At 38.9% G+C, this 21,752-nt stretch overlaps 1 non-coding gene across 1 annotated transcript; it reads left to right on the top strand.

Moving 5' to 3' along the window:
- The first annotated feature begins 17,269 nt into the window (after positions 1 to 17,269).
- LOC145565776 (small nucleolar RNA R71) lies at positions 17,270 to 17,376 on the top strand. The gene has a single exon (XR_014095155.1). It is a non-coding gene; the product is annotated as a small nucleolar RNA R71 (small nucleolar RNA).
- Positions 17,377 to 21,752: the final 4,376 nt, after the last annotated feature.

Below are 21,752 nucleotides of genomic sequence, written 5' to 3'. Positions count from 1 at the left end.
AGTAATTATGCTAAGTGTTGGTAAATTAGTTGTAATATTACGTTGTAATGAATGCTTATTTAAAAGGCATGTAGTAAATTCTAAGGTCAGTAATTTCAAATTACTGTTATTGAGTTGTTATTTGTGATACATGTGTTTTTTATTATATAGCAGTGAAAATAAAGTAAATCAATATAGCTGAAACTACTGCGGTTTCAAAATAAGTTTCTTCAGAAGCTAATGAAAAGATGATCCTTTGTAATCAAGGCAGCAATAAAAGCATATTGCATTAACAAAGCACTCCATAAAGTCATGAAATAAGGATGATATTAGCAGATTTCATGCAGAGTTATGCAAAATCAGATAACTCATCAGATAGTAAGTACAGTAATAACAAGCTAAGGTGCTTATAAGCATGCGAAAGTTACCTAGCTAATTCCAAAACATAACTCAATGGCAATGATAAAGTAGTTTAAAAATTACATCACATTGAGGCAATAGTTAGGCATATAGAATGGGCGCAGAAAATATAGCATTGTTGCAAAAGGTGTGAAGTAGGAACACATCCAAAATGACCAGGGGGTCAAACCAAAAGAATTGTGTTCCTACCAGAAGCCCAATGTCTAGACAGCCAAAATTTCACTCAATATTTCACAACCCATTTCAGATAGCCAACCCTCTTGATTGCACCAGCTGGACCCACTTCAAGCTTAAGTGGTTTTTCTTTTAGACCAGTAGCTATGGCTTCAAACTCAGGCCAGTCTGTCATCTACACATGAAAAAGAAATATGTTAATTAATGTAGGGATAACCTGCAGTGATATTGAAACAACAATGCAATATAGTAACAACATATTCAATAATTGATCTAAAACTCTCTACCTTCTTTTGTATGAGTTTTGTGTCTTTAAGGCCTAATAATGCCTCACACTGCTTTTCATATGCAGTTAAACGAATACTGCCAGTATCATCAGTTGCACAGAAGCTGATATTGACTCTGGAAAGAAATATATTCAGTCAATAATATGATGGATTGTAGTGTTAAATGCCCTATGGTTGGGAACATGTACCTTCTTTCTACAATGCATTGAGCACTGTAGACATTGCAGTAAAACTTGATTGTCTCCACGTTTTCACAGTGTTTTCCACATCCATTGTATCCAATATGGGCATTGACATCTTCCTGCTTCGCAGCTGGAATTGTAACCTTAATATAGTGGCGCTCATATACACTGACTGTAGTTGACTGCAAGAAAACATATATATATATATATATATATATATATATATATATATATGAATATGATCCATCGAAGATTTAGCTACTTTATATGAACAAGGCGATGTATAATTATTGTTTTCTTGTTCAGATCTTTAATAGGCATAATAACATCAGAGCGGCTTCCCTTCCTAATTGTTAGCTGATGTCCCATGTGATCAGAAAGACAATCCTGGTTGTCTAATATCTTGTATCAGATATTATTAAGTTAGAAAATACTTGATTTAGACAGTATATGAGCTCACGAAGCTTTTAATGCATTCACTTCTGGACCAGTGGGGTTAGTATCAATAGTTGTTGACATAGATAATGACAATGAGAATCTTAGTTCATAAAATATGAGTTAAGGCATGAACATAGCTAATCAAATAGAAGAACAGCAGTTAGAGAGAACTAAACCAGTGTGGGCTGCTTGCTGCAGGTGCCGAAAACCGACAATCATGTAAGACTCACACCAAGCTGCTAATTTAGCACAGTCTTTAGTAGTAAGCTCCCCATATAGAGATATCACAAGCCCATCGCTAAGCCTGCACATGCAGCAAGTTACTACTGCAATAGACGGCATAAATAAATTCCATTTACTATGTATGTGCATGAATGTATACTAACTTTTGCACACTATCATCAACAACAATAACATCGCGCACATCAAATTCATTACCAGTGGTTGTTTTTTACCTTCGTGTGTCTTCCAAATACACCACAACTCCAAGAATGTCTGTATCAATAATCACAAAGTTAGTGTCAACTTAAGAATCCTAAACATGATAGTGGCATGTCAAATAAGAAGTAGATATTACCAAAGTAATCATCTAGACTACTTGTTGGTGGTACTTCAGTAATAGGGATGTATTTTGGCAAAACAGGACCGATGTTAAGATTTAGTGGTTGAATTGCAGTTGACCCTCCAAACGATACGTAGTAGTCACCTTCCTTGTGGAGATACATTGCATTCGTGTTTCTGATGGGTGCATCCTCAATGACATACTCCTTCTCATGTTCTAATATACTTTGAAAATTCTCAATCTCATCATCAAACAGAGTACCTCTAATTTTGTTGCCCTATATGTAAAACAAAAGAAAAAAAGGTTAAATGATATTTAGATTACGCGTTTAAATAAGAACTCAATAGTTATTGAATTATACCTCATCATCTTCAAAGACAAGTTTCTGATAATCTTTTTTGTTTTCTGGATATTTTGTAGGAGACTTTTCCTTTACTTTGACTTTAATCTTGTACTTCTTGGTTTTGGGAGTTATTTTGTCCAAAGGAATGTATTGAGGCTTCATTTAATACAATTTCATGTAATAAACATTTTTAGATAATGCTTGTCAATGTTGAAGGCCACACAATACATGGTAAGGTAGTAATAAAAAGGATATGCAGTGCTTAGAAGTAAAAGGTAACAACATGCTAATTGTATGACATGATCTGATTAAGTCAGTATTTTCACTAACTTTGATTCTAAATTTGATTAAATCAGTTTTTTAATCTAAATTAGTAGTGTAAGTGTACATCTACATTTGATTCTTTATCATACAAACAACATTGTCAAAATAATGAACTATAATATGTTTTACAACTTTAATAGTATAATATAGACAAACAAAACTGCATCTAACTTGTACTGTTGAACATCATAGACAACACCCAAATAAATCTATGGTAATGTTATGCATTGAATAAGGCATGCTATTAAATGCAAATACACAAAGAACATGTAGGTAAGTTGTACTATAGTCATAATAATTCTAATATTAATTTATACATATCTTGAATTCTGCTAGGCAAAGCAACAACTATTTGTATCAAGTATGATAGTATATAAGATCAAACAAAGCATATTAATAAATGCAAATAAGCAATAACTCAATAATCTGATAACATGAGAATAAAACCATTAATGTGCTTACCTTAGAAGTAGAATATTAGGAAGAATAGTATGCAAAGAAGCTCAACTCTAAAAGGAAAATCAAATGTATGTATTAGAAGTTAAAAGTAACCTTTATATAGAACAAAGGAAAAATTGAAATGGACTTATTTCAATAGCTGAAGCGTTTTGATTGGTTAGGAAAGTACTCTTGTGAAATATCCAGTGGAAATAAGCATGTGTTTCTTTTTGCTGGATAATAGTGGTTTCCCATTTTTCGAGTTTCTCAATGATACAAGTAACCTAGCTTAACTATACTTTACTGAGACATTTGATTAATGTGATTTTGACTTCTCTGTTTAATTAATAAAATTTAAAAGAATGGAAAGGTTTTTTTTGTTTTTTTATCCATCAAAATATAATAGGAAATCATTAGTTATCTCACTTGACTTTTTTTTATGTTTTTTTTTGTTTATTTTCCTCAGACAGTCTTAAATATATAAGGTCTTATCATATACTGCTCGCACTTGCATATGTGTGTATATATTTTATTTTGAGAAGCTATTATATTTTCCAATTGAAAAACTATAACATTTGGTGGTCGAAAAACATAAGAAAATACGATCGAAAAATATAAGCATTAATAATATGAAGTTCTTAATGTAAGTATATCTCGAATGAACAAATATGAATCAGATACATACCATACAAAAATGTAGCTATTTAAAATGACTTGGCTAAATTTATCATAGTAAATCTAACCCAAAAGCAATGCCGATAAATCTAAGTTTACCTAGAAGATGACATTTTAAATGATATTAGCTAGTCGCAGCACATCATATGAAACGATATTCTTGACATTTTTCTAGAACAAGTAGCTGGTGGCCGAGACGTGTAGACAGTAACCCTATTAGATTTTTTAGCACGAGAAAGAACGACATATAGCTGACCATGAGAAAAGCATGGTTGTGGCAGGTATATCAATACTTGACTAAGCGTATGCCCTTGAGACTTGTTTACTGTCATAGCAAAGCTTAACATCAGTGGGAATTGCTTTCGTTCAAACTGAAAAGGATACTTAGAAGAAGCCGAGGGCCTTAAGTTCACACGAGGAACAAAATACAAAATGCCTTTATAATGCCCCAATACTATTTCACAAATAATAGAATTAGGAAGGAACCGTCTACAAATAAGACGAGTCCCACTACACATGCCTTTAGAGGGTGCTAAATTGTGTAATAAAATAACAAGACTTCCTATCTTCAGCACAAGTTGGTGAGGACTCATTCCTCTCGGGCAGAGCGTATTTAAAAATTCAGTAGGGTATAGTGTGCAGCTATCGTCAAGTATTGAGTCATAACTTGCATACATAGTAGAGTTGCAAGGAAACAACCCAATCATATACTCATTTATGGCATTAACATCCTCATTCATAGCTGTAAGAATTGCTCTTTCAATAAATATGCCACTATCAAACCCTAGGACACAAATTTTAGGAAAAATTGTGGCAGCCAACATGGAAACAGGATCATCATCTGGAGCATAATGCTCAATAATATGCTGTGGCAGCTGAACATAGGCATTTTCAGTTGACTGTAACTGTCCATTTCTTAGAGTAAGCAGGAAAGCTGAATACGGTAGGTGTAGACACCTAAAAATGTCTCCCAAAAACCAAACCCGATGATGAACAACCTTTCACCGCCATTAATGGTCGGGTTGAGTATTTAATCTTTGGAGTGCTTAAATCCATATTCATTCCCAATACATTTCATAAACCAATCCATTCCTAGCTCATTTCCCTAAACCATAACTTAGTTTCCACTTTTCGTGTCCACATCACAAAACCGAGAGAAACTGATTTTGTGTCCCTATAATTTTGATCCAATTATTATTTGATTAGATTGGCCTTGAAATAAGCTATCCAAAAATATATCATAAGCCCAATTTCGATTTAAAACGAAGAAGATATGAGCAAAGTATTAAACTCAGCCCAAAACCAACACTCTTTCACTAAAATGGCCATATCTTAAAATCTACAAACGATTTTGACCTGATTCAATTGGGTTGGAAAGTAGACTTGATAAGCTTTCCAATTATATATTATATGCCTTATTCCTATTTACGGATCAAAAGTTATCATAGTTTTAAAAATGCGTAAAAAACTGGAATTACCACGCAACAACTAAAATGCCGCGTCGCGGCAAAAGATGACGTGGCACGGTGCATATTGAAGTGACCCGGTACTCTACACCGTGTCACGGTGCTTTTTTCGTGTATTTTCCGCGTTTGGACGCATTTCGGTAAAAGCATTGCACCGTGACACGGGGCCACGTGCCGTGCCAAGGTGGAAGTTGCAACGCCACGGTAGCTTCTGCCGTGTCACGGTACCCATGCCGCGTCACGGGAATTTTCTGTGTTTTATCTGCGTAAAACCTGCACGCATTTTATCATTTTAGGGCAGCTATTTCACCATGACGCAAAAATCTATTCCATGTCACGGTACTTTTTGCCGTGTCTCGGCAGACACATGTAGTGTCACGGTGCCCTAAATTAGGGCTTTATCTTTTTAGGGTTCCGTGTATTCCCTCTGCTCATTTCCTTTATAAATATAGACCTGATTTCTGCAGTTTCGGGACACCAAATCATTGATCACAGGTTAATAGGTCGTTGGGACTACTACCCTAATCAAATTATAAATTTATAAACACTTTACTACCCTAATACAAATATAGGAGTAAGCAAAGGATCGAACTCAAAGGAAGCACACGAGTTTATACACCAAATCCACTAATGCAAGAGTAAATCAGAGAATATTTTTGTTAGTTTTCTTGATTAAGTAAACTAAATAAATTAAGAAAGGAAGATAAAAAGGATTAACCAAAGATTAAACAAATGCTAGAAGTATGGGGGTGTCAAACATGATCGAATATAGAACAACAATGATGATTATCATGAATAGCATGCCATAGAATGCTAAGTTCTACTCAAATAACTCACTTTCATGCAATTACTTAAGCAAATCAATGAACTAAGTCTTGTTCTAATTGAATCATTTTCATGCATCCAATTAGTCATTAATTATGGCAAGAGATTAAGAGTGCACAATACATAAAACTCTACTTAGACAATTCATTTTCATGCAATCATCAAAGTAAAGGTGATCTTAATCTAATCCAAATTATTCTCATGCATTTAGATTAGGGAAAATCAAATAATGTGCTACTAATAATCTCAAGCTTTTAAAAATCATATCTTTCATCAATTTATGGCATGATTTCAATCAAGTCATCATCAATCATTAACATTAACACATGTTTTCCACCCCCTTCCCCTAGCTAAAAACTTAGCCTAGGAAAGAGAAACTAATCATTATAGGAAAACCAAATAAGGATTCAGTAAACACAAAACTAAACATGATTGAAAATTAATAAAAACAATACCAATAAGTTCAATTAAAGAGATAGATAAAATAAGCAATAACAAAGCAAATAAATCAAACTAAAAGAAAGGATAAGAGATTACTAAAGAGGAACTTGATTAAAGATGAAAACTTGGAACTTTGCCTTGATTGAAATAAACTTGACCAAATGTTGAATACAATGAAGAAACTTGAAGAAAAAGCTACTTTCTCTCTCTAAAATACTAGGTCTCAAAGTTGATAGAAAATAAGATAGTTACAAAATTGAATAAGAAGTCTATTTATATGTATCTAAAAGTTGAAAATAAAACACCAAGGAGAGCCCTCTTGTGAGTTGCCGTGCCCTCTCCAAGCAGGGTACGGCTTCGATCTGCCCAGAAAGCCGCGCCTGCGGCTTAATGTGCCGTGCCCGCGGGTTGAAGGAGGAGAGGTCTCTCATGCCGAGGAGAGGCTGCGGCTTGGGATCAGGGGAAGGTTAACCCCGAAAGGCCGCGCCCGCGGCCTGTAGAGCTGCGCCCGCGGGCTGAGGAGGAGAGACCTCTTTCAGGGCGCGGCTCGGCTCCCTGAGTTGCTTCCACCTTCTCCTTGAGCATATCCTTTCCCTCCATAGCTCACAATGCATCCATAGGCTTCTCCAAAAGGGCTAACAATCTACAAAACAACGAACAAAAATAAAGAAAAACATACAAAAAAGAAGAAACGGAGGGGAAACACAAGAAAGGAAGAAACAACATAAAAACGAAGATAAATCGCTTTAATAGGGATCAAACAAGTGCAAATGAGGGGAAAATTCTTAGAGATAAAGGATAAAAGAGTGGCATAAATGTCACTCATTAAAATCCCCCACACTTGCCTTTTGGTTGTCCTCAAGCAAAGAAAACTAGAAGAGCTAAAACAAATAAAGAAAAGCCGAATTTGCTTTTAGCATAAGCAACAAACCATTTGAACCTCAAGGTTGCCAATGAGGACGAGTTGTGATCTCGTGAGGGTTTCTAAAGAGTTTACCCAACAACTCTCACAAAAATGCGTTCAAGACAAACCAAAAAGGAGAAAACAAGATGATGAATCAATGAGCACATGCAAATCATAATCAAATCAAGCTTTTATAGACAACAGGCACAAGTGGATGGCAAACTTTCTAAGTGGTGAAAGTGAGCATGCAAGGGGATGCCAATGGTTGAATGAAGGATAAACCACGCTAAGCATAGAGAACTCTAACATGCGCTACTCCCCCCGCATTCCATACATTCTTACCGCGTTCCCTCATCTAGATTCAAATCCACCCTTGGAGGTAGCATCTCATGATTCCTCGAAGGAGTCGGAACAAAAATCAAATCAATATAAAGTAGGGGAACCAGACATCTTACCAAGTCATGCCCTTCACTATACTTGAAATCTCCCTCCCGCCATCGACTAAAGACTCAACCAACCTAAGTCAAAAGAACATTGAAAGGGCTGTAGCGTTGGCTAGGGGTAAGGGTGTGGAAAAATTTGGAAATTGGTGCTTATCCTAATCGTGAAATGAAGGGTGATCAAGCCTCTTTCTCAAAATCACACCTCTACCAATCTTCAAACTATATTGCCACAACTTTGAATCACAATGCCAAACATTTTGAACTTTCATCATCATTCAAAAACTCTTTATTCTATTTTTCATTTTCCAAACTTTTCATTTTTTTTTACTTTATTCCAAAATTCATGCCTTTTATAACTAAGGATGACATTTCTAAGATTTGCACTTGCTTTTATTGAACAAATATTCACAACCTCACAATCTCACTGTCCATTAAGAACCACTATCCTCCACATTTCCAATCAAAACATGCATAAGCTTTCGAGGCTTGAATTTCATGATCCTAAGGGTGAAAGTAAAATAAAAGGCCATGGGCTTATAATGTGCTAAAATCAAGGAGGAGAAAGGCTCAACATGGGAAGCAAAGGGGGAAAATGCAACCAAAAATGCAAAAAGATGAAATCTAAACCTAGAAAACAAAATAATCACCGAATGAAAGAATGTTCTTTATCATCCCTAAGTTAGTTCGGTCGCGATCTTGGGAGTTAGACGCCATTTTCTAGATTCAAACATGCCTTGGTAAGGATCCTACGCCGCTCATACAAAGAAATGTTGGAGGCTTGAACAATGAAACTCACATCGGGTTACAAAAACTACCTCTAGGGCTTCAAATCCTCTAATGAGAGCAACACCTTCTTACCACAAACAAGTAAAATAAGGTTCGATGGGCCTTACGAGTTCTAGACCGGCTACCTTAGCATGAACCTATCCTAAAGTCAACCGATGGCAATCTCGAAGCATGCAAAATTTTAACACTTAGTAAGAAAGACATTCAATCACACAAGTTATCTTTAATTCTGCTCAAAATGAAAATGAAACAACTAAGGTTTTCATGGTTTGTCTTGAAATAATAAAATCATTTTTCTTTTTTTGGAAAGAGCATAAAAGCATAGGAGGCAAGTAGACATTTAATTCCCAATCGACAAACAAAGATCGTTCGGTAGCATACCAACAATCACCAGATTCCATAGAATCAAATGCATACAACCTCGAACAATCAAGTCAATCCTAATCTAACCTAAACTATGCACATAAGAGAAAATAAAAGAGAGAAAAGGAAAAGTCCCACCCAATTGTTTTGAAGAAGAAAAATAAAGCAACCAAACCATTTACCATAACTCGATATGTTGCTTCCAATGTTCTTCAAAGCTACAAAAAAAAGAGATAAAAACAAAAACAAAAACTATACAAAGAGAAAGGTTAGAGAGAAACAAATCTACAGACTTGAACCATGGGCACCACCAAGTGCCAAGTCATCATCCAATCATCATCATCATCATCATCATCATCATAAATCATTAACAAAACAACCAAAAGCTAAAACCCGACACCCGCCAACAATCCCAACATAATTCCTTCAAACGTTCCCACGAGTCCTTGGTGCCTTCCCCCACACTAAACCAAAACTATTCCCTTTTGACTCAAACACCCCCCCCACACTAGATAAGAGCATCGTCCCCGATGCGACACATGCAAATACATGCATAAGGGAGGGACCAAAAGGGGAGGGGGAAAACATGCATACCAAGGGGGGGACTAGTGACCACTAGGGCCGACACCATCATCATCCCTATCATAGGAAAAGCCCGATGGGGGGCCATAGGGATCCCAACCTCCGGTGTAACCAGGAGGCCACCCATAATGACCTTTGAAAAGGTCAAGTTGGGATTGGGTCAATTGGTCATATGGCTCGGGTTGCACCAATTGTGAAGGGTGAGAGGGATCAACGTAGGGGTAGTTTGAGTCGCCCTTATAATCACTCCCACCCTAAACCCGGTAGTCATAATGACCGGACTCATCGGGGAACTCACGCCTTGGCTCATCGGGGTTTAAGAAACCCGACCAATAGGGGTAAGTAGGTTGGTTATCACCACTCCATGATGGCACGGGCCCTTGTTGGGCCGGCGTATATGGATAGTTGACCGGAGGGGTGATCTCCCCCCTACGTACACTTGCATCATACAAGGCGTTAGTTTGAAAAACATTATGTTGGTTAGAGGCGAACATACCTTGCATGAAAAGTTGCATGCTCTCCATTTGCGCTCTCATTGCCGCCATCTCTTGTTGAAAGTCGGGTTGTTGCTGTTGCTGTTGTTGTTGTCTTCTTCTTCTTCTTCCTCCATCTTGTTGTTGTTGTTGTTGAACTTCTACCACTTCATCCTCCTCTTCACCCTCAACAAGTATCTCCATGACCTCATCCATCTCATTCATCTTGCCTAAATCCACCCCCATATCATTAGGAAGGACCCCCGAGTCTTTCCTCACCCACCATGGGTGAACAACTCCTTCTCTTGTGTGGGAAGTGAACTCCGGCTTTGGGAGAAAACAATGATGTTTACGAGATACAAGTAGGCTCCAAATGCCGGCGACGTTAGTCCCCTTGATGAATTGCATTGTTTTGAGTTGCTTTTCATCAAACCAAATGTCGCTCCCGTGGCTTTTCCCAACTATGGTGCACGAGTGCAATTTTTCTTCATGCCCCAATTTCTTCGATAATCGGGTCACCATAGCCCCACAATGTATCTCCCCCGTCTTTGATCCCGAAACAATATATTTAATGCATTCAGAGAAGATGTATCCCAAATTGACCCTGTGATCGTATTCCGGTTGACATGCAAGCCATAGAACCCGAATTTATTCCAATGTAATCTTCCCCATATCTTGCTTGTTGAAAACCATGTACCCAAGGATACGGTGGAGCAACCTTAGAGCCAGGTGCATGATCTCACTAGCCAATGACCACTTAGCATCAAATTTATCCTTCCGGGAGATGCTTTTCCACCAAAGAAGGGGGTTATAGCCGGAAAGTTTCTCATACTCGGGGAGTAAAATGTTGGCATCAGGGTTTAGGTCGAGGTATTCATTAAACTTTCGAAGGGACATGGTCTCTTTTTTATTGAAAAGTTGAAAGGAGATTGAAATGTTGTTGTTCCCCGTGGCATGGGCTTTGAATGAGGATAAGAACTCCAATGTGGGCTCACGGTATGTGGTATAGGCTTTTATAACAAAAGAGTTTAGCCTAAGATTGTTGAAGAAAAACCAACAATCGTCATCGATTCCCAATCTTGTGGTGGTGGGTTGATGGTAGTGTTTAGAGGGATGGATTTTTCTTGATTGGAGGTTATCAAAGTTGGCTTTGTGGTTCCGATTGGTGAATTTGGTTGGGGGTAAAGGTGGTGGAGGTTGTTGTTCATCGGTTTGAGGTGTTTGGGAAGATGAACCTTCGGGTTCCTTTCCACTCTTCCTCTTCTTAGAACCCAATCCAAGCACTATTTTCACTTATCAAACAATTAAAGCTCACAACTCCAAATTCAATCCAACAAATCCACCCACAAATCACACAACACTAGCCTCAAAAATCCAAATATATCTCAACTCCAAACAACACAATTTAACCAAGAATTTCTAAATAATCAACTAGCAACAACAATCAACCAAGATTAAACCAATGATAACAACAAAATCACCAATTCAAGCATAAAATATCACCAAGAAAAAAATCACAAGAATTAACCATGAAAATCATCCAAAACTTGCTCAAAAATTCAATAAAACTAGAGAGGAGAAGATTATACCAACTATGAAGACCACAATCAACTCCTACTAGCCCCAAAGAACAAGAACTCCACTTGCTTCAACAATGGCGAACCCTTGAAATTTTTGAACCTTGATGATGGAGATTGCAAATCAATGGTGAATTTGATGTTAATAGAGGAGGTTTTGTGAATTTTGAGATGAAAATTGGAGGAATTTGATGGTTTTAGGAAGTTAGGGATGAGCGTTTGGGGTTTTTAGAGAGAGAGAGAGAGAGAGAGAGTGAAAGAAGGTGAAATGTTAGAATAAAAGGGGACGAAAATGCAGCTTGGGGCTGATTTAATCGGAGACAACCCCGACAGCCGCGCCCGTGGTTTTCTAGCAGCCGCGCCTACTGCTGGGGCGTGACTAGGCATCTACAGGAATATCAAAATTTGGGGTTTAGATGCCAGCCGCGCCCACTCCTTCTCTAGCCGCGCCCGCGGTCCCCTAGAGAGGGCTCTCCTCAAGCGCGGCTCTTCTTTTCACAAGTGACAATCATTTTCTTAATTCTTCTCCACTCTTAACTCAATTTTGACTTTCCAATCCATGATCTTACGCCTTTAAATCCCTAACCATACATGTAGCACCCAAAGGTCCAAGTACCTACAACAAAACCAAAGAATCATAAGATATAGACCATCAACAAAAACGACCAAAAATAGGAGAATAGAAATGAAAAGAGTAAAGAACTTGGGTTGCCTCCCAAAAAGCGCTTCTTTATGAGGTCACTAGCTTGACCATGAGAAAAATCCATCAAAGGGGAGGCTTGGGATCTAAAGGATCAAGCCTTAAGATTTCAATGAGACCAACTTCTTCCTTGCAAAAGTAATGCTTCAAACGATGACCATTAACCATAAATTTGTTACCGCCCGCATCTAACTCAAAAGAACCATAGGGAGTAGTATTTGAAATCACAAAAGGCACCGACCATTTGGACTTGAGTTTTACGGGAAACAAATGAAGCCTTAAGTTGAAAAGTAACACCTTTCTCCAACCTTAAAGCTCTTGTTCCTTATATGTTGGTCGTGCCACTTCTTGGTCTTCTCCTTATATAGCCTTGAGTTTTCATAGGCATCATATCTAAGCTCTTCAAGTTCATTGAGCTTGAGCAATCTCTTTTCATCGGCTAACGACATATCCATGTTTAGCTCCTTGATAGCCCACTAAGCTTTATGTTCTTATTCCACTGGCAAATGACAAGGCTTCCCATAGACTAACTGATAAGGGGTTGTACCTATTGGAGTCTTGTATGCCATCCTAAGAGCCCATAGCGTGTCATCGAGCTTGAGAGACCAATCTTTCCTCGATTTGTTTACCATCCTTTCAAGGAGGTTCTTGATTTCTCAATTCGACACCTTCAATTGCCCTTGATTTTGAGGATGGTAGGGAAGACCAACTTTGTGATGAACTCCATATCTCTTGAGAATAACTTCAAATTGCTTTTTGGCGAAATAGGAGCCTCCATCACTAATCAACACCCTTGAAACCCCAAATCGAGGAAAAGTGATCGTTTTTAGAAGCTTTAGCACAACCTTATGATCATTGGTAGGAGAAGGTATGGCTTCAATCCACTTAGTTACGAACCGCTACCAAGATATATAAATTCCCATAAGAGGAAACAAAAGGCCCCATAAAGTCGACACCCACACATCAAAAGGCTCAACTTTCAAAATGTTTTGTTGAGGCATTTCATCTCTCTTGGTTATGCCACCACTTTTTTGACACCTATCGCATCTCAACACAAACTTGCGAGCATCCTTATGCATCGTCGGCCACCGTAAGAGGGATTGAGAAATCTTTGCCACCGTCTTGTTAACTCCGCCATGGCCTCCACATGGCAACGAGTGGCAATGCTCAAGAACTCCTTCAATCTCATGATCTGGCACACACTTACGAAAAAGGCCATCCCCACATTGTTTGAAAAGGTATGGGTCTTTCCAAAAGTACTTCTTCGCCTCCTTGAAAAACTGTTTCTTTTGTCGAGAAGAGAGATCCGGGGGAATGACCCCACAAGCAAGAAAATTTGCCATATCGGCATACCATGGGCTAGATGCCGAAGCCAAAGCCATAAGAGTTTCAAATCCCATTTCCTCATTGATTGGCACATCCTCCTTGTTCTCAAAAGGAAGCCTAGACAAATGATCCGCCACGTAGTTCTTCGCTCCCTTTTTGTCCCTCATTTCCATGTGAAAATCTTGGAGGGAGAGAACCCAACGGATAAGTCGTGGCTTTGCTTCCTTCTTGGTCATGAGATATCGAACCGCTATATAATCCGTGTACACAATCACCTTAGAGCAAATAAGATATGATCGAAACTTGTCAAATGCAAACACCACCGCTAACATTTCCTTTTCCGTTGTAGTGTAGTTCCTTTGAGCTTCATCAAGAGTTCTACTTGCATAGTAGATGACATATGATCTTCCTTCTTTCTTTTTCCCTAGCACGACACCTACTGCAAATTCACTAGCATCGCACATTAGCTCAAAAGGCAAGCTCCAATCCGGAGCTTGCACAACGGGAGAGGAAATGAGAGCTTCCTTGAGCTTGTGAAATGCCTCAAGGCAAGCCTCATTGAAGCTAGAAACAACATCTTTTTTTAGTAATTCGGTTAAAGGTTTGGCGATTGATGAAAAATCTTTAATAAACCTCCGGTAAAAACCGGCATGCCCAAGAAAAGCTCTCACTCCCGTGATGGAGGTGGGAGGGGGTAACTTTGCAATCACCGAAACCTTGGCTGGATCAACCTCAATTCCATTCTTTGAAACTTTATGGCCAAGGACAATACCCTCCTCAACCATGAAGTGGCATTTTTCCCAATTTAAAACCAAACTCGTCTCTTGACACCTTTTCAAAACTTTTTCAAGTTTATAAAGACAATTGTCAAAAGACGAGCCACCAACACTAAAATCATCCATGAATAGCTCAATTTCTTTTTCAAGCATCTTAGAGAAAGTAGAGGTCATGCATCGTTGGAAATTTGAAGGAGCGTTGCATAACCCGAATGACATTCTTCGATATGCAAATGTTCCATATGGACATGTGAAAGTAGTGTTCTCTTGATCGCTTGGATGGATAGGGATTTGGAAAAACCCGGAGTACCCATCCAAGAAGCAAAAGAAAGCATGGTGAGAAAGTCTTTCCAACATTTGGTCCATGAATGGGAGAGGAAAATGATCCTTCTTTGTATTTTTGTTCAATCTCCTATAATCAATACACATCCTCCACCCGGTCACCGTTTGGGTGGAGATTTCCTCTCCTCCTTCATTTTTGATGATGGTCATTCCACCCTTTTTGGAACTACATGAATTGGGTTAACCCATGTGCTATCGGAGATAGCATTAATGATGCCCGCTTCACGTAGTTTCAAAATCTATTTCTTGACAACCTCTTGGAGGTTGGGGTTTAACCTCCTTTGAGGCTCAATAGAGGTGGATTGATCATCTTCAAGATGAATACGATGCATGCACAAAGAAGGGCTAATACCCTTGATATCATCAATGCTATACCTTATCACATCTTTATATTTTCTCAAAACATCAAGTAAAATTTCCAAATGAAGTCTATCTAGGCTAGCATTAACGATAATAGGATATTTTCCTTCATTATCAAGAAAAGCATATTTCAAAGAAGGGGGAAGGGGTTTGAGTTCTACCTTGGGAGGAGGCTTGGAACTCTCCTCCAATTTATCCTCTTCTTGTTCAAGCACGATTTCCACTTCTTGTTCAACCTCATCCACCTTTGAGGTTTCCTCCATAACCATGACAAACTCTCTTGCCTCTTCTGAATGAAAGTCTTCCTTGCAAGTAAGAGCTTCAATCATTGGATCTTGCAGCCTCATCACTACCCTCCCCAAATGATCTAACTCCTCATTAACAACATCGACTCGGTAGCATTTCTCAACCATGGGGGTCTTGAGTAACTTGGAAAACTCAAAGACAATCTTCTCATCGGCCATCTCACATGTAATGGTGTTGTTCTTGAAATTGATGACCGCCCCCAAGGTTTTAAGAGCTTCACGATCCAAGATCAAAGGAGTATCAACATCTTTCTCCATATCCATCACTACAAAATCACATGGCACATAGATATGCCCAACTTGAATAGGAACATCCTTAAGTTCACCACAAGGAAGTTTGACCGAGCGGTTGGCTAGTTGAATTATTTTTCTTATGGGAATCATTTCAATATTGGCTTTTATGCAATGGAGAGGGGAATTAAGCTAACACTCGCTCCTAAATCCGCCAAGGAACCCCTAGGTTCCATGTTACCGATCTTAACCGGTAAAGTAAAGCTTCCCCGGTCCTTCTCTTTCTTTGGCATCTTGTGTTGAACGAGTGCACTAACTTGATGAGGGAGGGTAATGAGCTCATCATTGAGTTTCCTCTTGTTGGTTAATATATCCTTGAGAAATTTGGATTAGGAAGGCATTTAGGTAACAACCTTGATGAAAGGGAGACTTATGTGTAAGTTCTTCATTACACTAAGGAATTTTGCGAATTTATCATTCAACTTTCTCTCTGCAAGCCTCCTGGGAAAAGGAACCAGCTCATTTAAATTCCTTGTCTCACTAGGAATTGAGGTTGTTTTCTCATCATTGTGCTTCTTCTTCTCTACATTCTCTTCTTTCCCAACGCCTTTGTCTTCTTCAACTCTCTTCTCCACCCTCACACTTTCTTCCTCTTCTCCCTCTTTAGGCCCTTCATAGGATGTGCCTGATCTCAATGTAATTGCCTTACAAGAATCGGGTTTCAAGTTGTGAGAGGGGATAGGTTGTGGTTGCCCGGGTAAGGTAGAAGGTGAGTTAAAAGGTACTCTCTTGGCCAATTGAGCTAATTGTGAATCAACCATCTTGTTATGAGCTTTGAATTCTTGCATTTGTTGATTCATGGCTTGGAGTTGTTGGAGAATTTGGGTTTGTGTGGAATCGGATTGAGATGCTTGATCTTGACTCCTTTGAGACCCTTGATTTTGATTGTTGTATTGGTTTTGGTTGTTGTATTGGTTGTTTCTTGGGTAGTTACCCTTTGGGTTTTGGTTTTGAGGTGGAGGTGGGTTTTGATATTGCGGGTTGGAATTGTATGATGGTTGAGCTTGTTTCCCCCATTGTTGAGGTTGAGGTGCAAATTCGGGTGATGGTTGTCTCCAAGCTACTCCTCCACCACTTCCCCTAAATCCATCTTTCCTTGAGTTGTAAGCCGCAACATGTTCGGGGATCAAGCCTCCACAATAAGATGTATCATGGTTTGTACCACCACAATTTTGACATGAGAAGGAATTGACTTGAGAGGAGCTTGCCCCACTATTAACACTTGTGTTCAACTTTGCAAGCCCCTTGGTCAAAAGCTCTATTTGATGTTGCAATTGATCAACCTTCTCTAATTCATACATCCCACTTTTCTTTGGTGCACTCCTCCTTCTACCACCCCAAGAGTAGTTCTTCGCCATTTCTTTGATCGTTGCCTCAACTTGGTTTTGGGGGATCTTGATCAATTTTCCACCCGCCCCCGCATCCAAGTTAACTCTAGGCATGGGTTCCATTCTATCATAGAAGAATCGCATGAGCAAGTTTTGATTGTATTATGGTGAGGACATGCTTGTACCAACTCCTTGAATCTTTCTCAAGCTTCACTAAGACTCTTATCCGTTTCTTGTTCAAATGATGCAATCTTCCTTCTTATCTCAGCGGTCTTTTCCTCGGAAATGAACCTCTTCAAAAATGACTTGACTATCTCTCTCCATGTTGTGAGAGAATTTGGCCTCACTTGCTTGAGCCAATTCTTAGCTTTACCCGAAAGAGATTAGCGAAATAGATGCATTCGAATGTACTCTTGAGAAACTTGATTGGTTTGAATCATGGCACATAGCTCGAGAAATCTATCAAGGTGCTCAATGGGATCTTCACTTGGAGAACCCGAAAATTGCTCCCCTTATACCATCCTTGTGTATTGGGGATGAATGGTAAAGTTGGTTTCCGTGACAGGAAGCAAGATCCCTCCTATGAGCTCATAATCCTCCGGATTTCCAAACTCATGAAACAAAACTTCATCCTCTTCTCCCGCCATTGTCTCACTTTGAGCACCTGAAGAACAAGAGTCACTCCCACTATCAACAATAGAACCAAGACCTCTTCCCTTTTCTCGATAAAACCTACGAACTTATCTCAATTTTCGGTCGATCTCGTGGTCAATTTTATGTGTGGGCGGACCTTGAGATCTCCTAAGCATCCACCAAAGCTAAGCGAACAATTAGCAATGACAAGCAGGATAAAGCAAACAAAATAAAAAAGGAAGGCAAATAAAATGACTCTAACAATAGCAAAAATACAAGCAAAACAAGCAGCTTCTCCGGCAACGGTGCAAAAATTTGATCACATGTTAATAGGTCGTTGGGACTACTACCCTAATCAAATTATAAATTTCTAAACACTTTACTACCCTAATACAAATATAGGAGTAAGAAAAGGATCGAACCCAAAGGACGCACACGAGTTTATACACCAAATCTGCTAGTGCAAGAGTAAATAAGAGAATATTTTTGTTAGTTTTCTTAATTAAGTAAACTTAAGCAATTAAGAAAGGAAGATAAAAAGGATTAACTAAAGATTAAACAAATGCTAGAAGTATGGGGGTGTCAAACATGATCGAACATAGATGAACAATGATGATTATCATGAATAGCATGCCATAAAATGCTAAAAACTACTCAAACAACTCACTTTCATGCAATTGCTTAAGCAAATCAATGGACTAAGTCTTGTTCTAATCGAATCATTTTCATGCATCCAATTAGTCACTAATTATGGCTAGAGATTAAGAGTGCACAATACATAAAACTCTACTTAGACAATTCATTTTCATGCATTCATCAAAGTAAAGGTGATCTTAGTCTAATCCAAATCATTCTCATGCATTTAGATTAGGGAAAATCAAATAATGTTCTACTAATAATCTCAAGCTATTAAAAATCATATCTTTCATCAATTTATGGCATGATTTCAATCAAGTCATCATCAATCATTAACATTAACACATGTTTTCAACCCCCCTTCTCCTAGCTAAAAACTTAGCCTAGGAAAGAGAAACTAATCATTATAGCAAAACCAAATAAGGATTCAATAAACACAAAACTAAACATGATTGAAAATTAATAAAAAGAATACCAACAAGTTCAACTAAAGAGATAGATAAAATAAGCAATAACAAAGCAAATAAATCAAACTAAAAGAAAGGATATGAGATTACTAAAGAGGAACTTGATTAAAGATGAAAACTTGGAACTTTGCCTTGATTGAAATAAACTTGACCAAATGTTGAATACAATGAAGAAACTTGAAGAAAAAGCTACTTTCTCTCTCTAAAATACTAGGTCTCAAAGTTGATAGAAAATAGGATAGTTACAAAATTGAATAAGAAAACTATTTATATGCATCTAAAAGTCGGAAATAAAAGACCAAGGAGAGCTCTCTAGTGAGATGCCGCGCCTTCTCCAGGCAGGGTATGGCTTCGACCTGCCCAGAAAGTCGCGCCCGCAGCCTAATGTGCCACGCCCACGGGTTGAAGGAGGAGAGGTCTCTCCTGCCGAGGAGAGGCCGTGGCTTGGGATCAGGGGAAGGTCAGCCCTGAAAGGCTGCGCCCGCGGCGTGTAGAGCCGCGCCCACGGGCTGAGGAGGAGAGACCTCTTTCAGGGCGCGACTAGGCATCTACTGGAAAAATCGTCCAAGTGCACAGCAGCATCCCGCGCCCGCGGTCCTTGATTCTGCGCCCGCGGCTCCTTGAGTTGCTTCCACCTTCTCCTTTAGCATCTCCTTTCACTCTATAGTTCACAATGCATCCATCGGCTTCTCTAAAAGGGCTAACAATCTACAAAACAACGAACAAAAATAAAGAAAAACATACAAAAGGGAAGAAACGGAGGGGAAACACAAGAAAGGAAGAAACAACACAAAAATGAAGATAAATTGCTTTAATAGGGATCAAACAAGTGCAAATGAGGGGAACATTCTTAGAGATAAAGGATAAAAGAGTGGCATATGGAGTTAGTAATCTCATGGATTATGAATGGGGTGTAACCTTCACGGGTAAATCGTTATTGCCTTTCGTATATGTTAATTCCCACTTCCTAAGAGTGCCTAGCAAATTCACACATGCTTAACGTAGGCGTGCTTCGTACGATGCCTACAATTTGGCGACTCCACTGGGGAGGATTTTTGGTTATTTATCGATTTGAGTGATTGGTATTTAATTAAGATGAGTGGATGAGACTTAAAAGATTCATGAAAAGTATTCTTGTGATTAATTCGGCATTTTTGCATAGCATAGACGTTTTTAATGTTGTATCCAGGTCTGTCCTGTAGGAAAAATTGGATAACCTGATTGTGAACGAAGAAAACAGAGGCACCAGTCAGATTTCCTGACTGCCGTGCCACGGCAGAGCATGCCGTGTCATGTCGTAGGGCACCGTCTTGCGGTGTTCAGCACCGTGACACGGTATATTCCGCTGTGTCGCGACAGTCCTAAAATCTTTCCAATGGCTTTATTTCTCTTCTCACAGTCAGCTTCCTTCGATTTTTCTGAAAAAACGTGTGTGTTTAAGATAAGTCTTAGCCCCGGGGCATTTAAGCTCTATCAACCCAAAAACGCTCATGGCAATAAGGGTTCATCCGAGTTATTAAATCCACCAAAACCATGGAGTCGAGTTCGATTTCATCACGAACTCGCGGAGCCGCCCTTTGGCATACACCCTCAAGGGAGGCTGCCTTGCTAACGCGTCCAAACTCTTAACCTTGGTACCCTTTGACACCAAATAAAATTGACCATAGTGGAACATAGAATTTGAACTTAGGTTGCAAACTCTTCTTTGCATCATTGTGCCTGCGTGCCCTATGTGTGATCGTTTTGATCTTAACCTCAATGAGTTTTCTTTATGTATGGTGGTTTATTTTATGACTAACTAATTCCAATGGACCGTACTCACTTAGTAATTAGAGCAAACACTTAAAAAAAAAACTTGAAAAAAAAACACAAAAATACCTGGAGCTGGTCACCGCGCCACGGCAGGAATGCCGAGTCACGGCAATCAGTGCCGTGTCATGGCAGGTTGTACCCCGACACAGTACATTTTTCCGTGTCACGATGCCCAGGGAATAAGTCCAGTCAGCTTTTTTTAGTCTTCCGTGCTAATTTGGTCCTCGCATCAGTCATTTTGGTTACTGTTCATATATCTGGCCATACGATCATACCACGAGTCTTATAACATCACTTAATCACTCACGAATCAAGTATGGTCCACACACTTTCTTTATTTTCCGACTATGTCGTTTATGATCGTATACTAGGTTCATGCACCCCTTTTTTCCTCATAATAAAAAAAAAGCGAGTGGAGTTTTTTTTTCTCACATGTTTTCAAATGTCTATTTTTTCCCCTTCCTTTCCTATCTTGAGCAATGAGTCAAACAATTAAGTGAATTGTTTTATTTCAGTACTTGGTCAAGGAGCAGAGGTAGATTAATACGGTTCGAGTCATCACCGTAACAATCTAAGAGGCGTTCACCTTCAAACTACTTTCAGTTTGTTCCAATGGCCACTAAGGAAGATATTGAGAATATTAACAAATCCATCGAGGCACTGTCTGCCATGATGAAAACCCTTACCACTAGGGTCACTACCATGGAACAAAACAAGGACACTGTTTCTACCCTTGACAAATTGAAGGAACAGATGAGTAAGATTTTCTAAGGATTTCACTTATGTGGAAAAACCTCCAACTCCTTTGGATATGAAAGACAGGCTCCCTGAAAAGTTCTCCACTGCTGATATTCCAAAGTTCAAGCCTACTGACAATCCAATATTCCATTTGAAGGCATTCTCTGCAACCATGGCTCTTAAGGGATTGGACGTAACACTTTTCCCTACGGTGTTCCTTCTCTCCTTAGAGCATGCTTGCCAACAATGGTTTTATTCCCTAGATGCCAAGCGTACTGCGACTTGGGAAGATGTCACCGATAGTTTCATGAACCGTTACAAGTGTAACATTCAAATTAAAACTTCTAAACGTGAAC

Source organism: Chenopodium album, chromosome 10 (genome assembly GCF_948465745.1).
Source record: "Chenopodium album chromosome 10, dcCheAlbu1.1, whole genome shotgun sequence".
In the NCBI taxonomy this organism is placed as follows: Eukaryota; Viridiplantae; Streptophyta; class Magnoliopsida; order Caryophyllales; family Amaranthaceae; genus Chenopodium; species Chenopodium album.
Note: the sequence above shows the minus strand (reverse complement) of the source record. Positions and strands in the feature narration are given on the sequence as shown.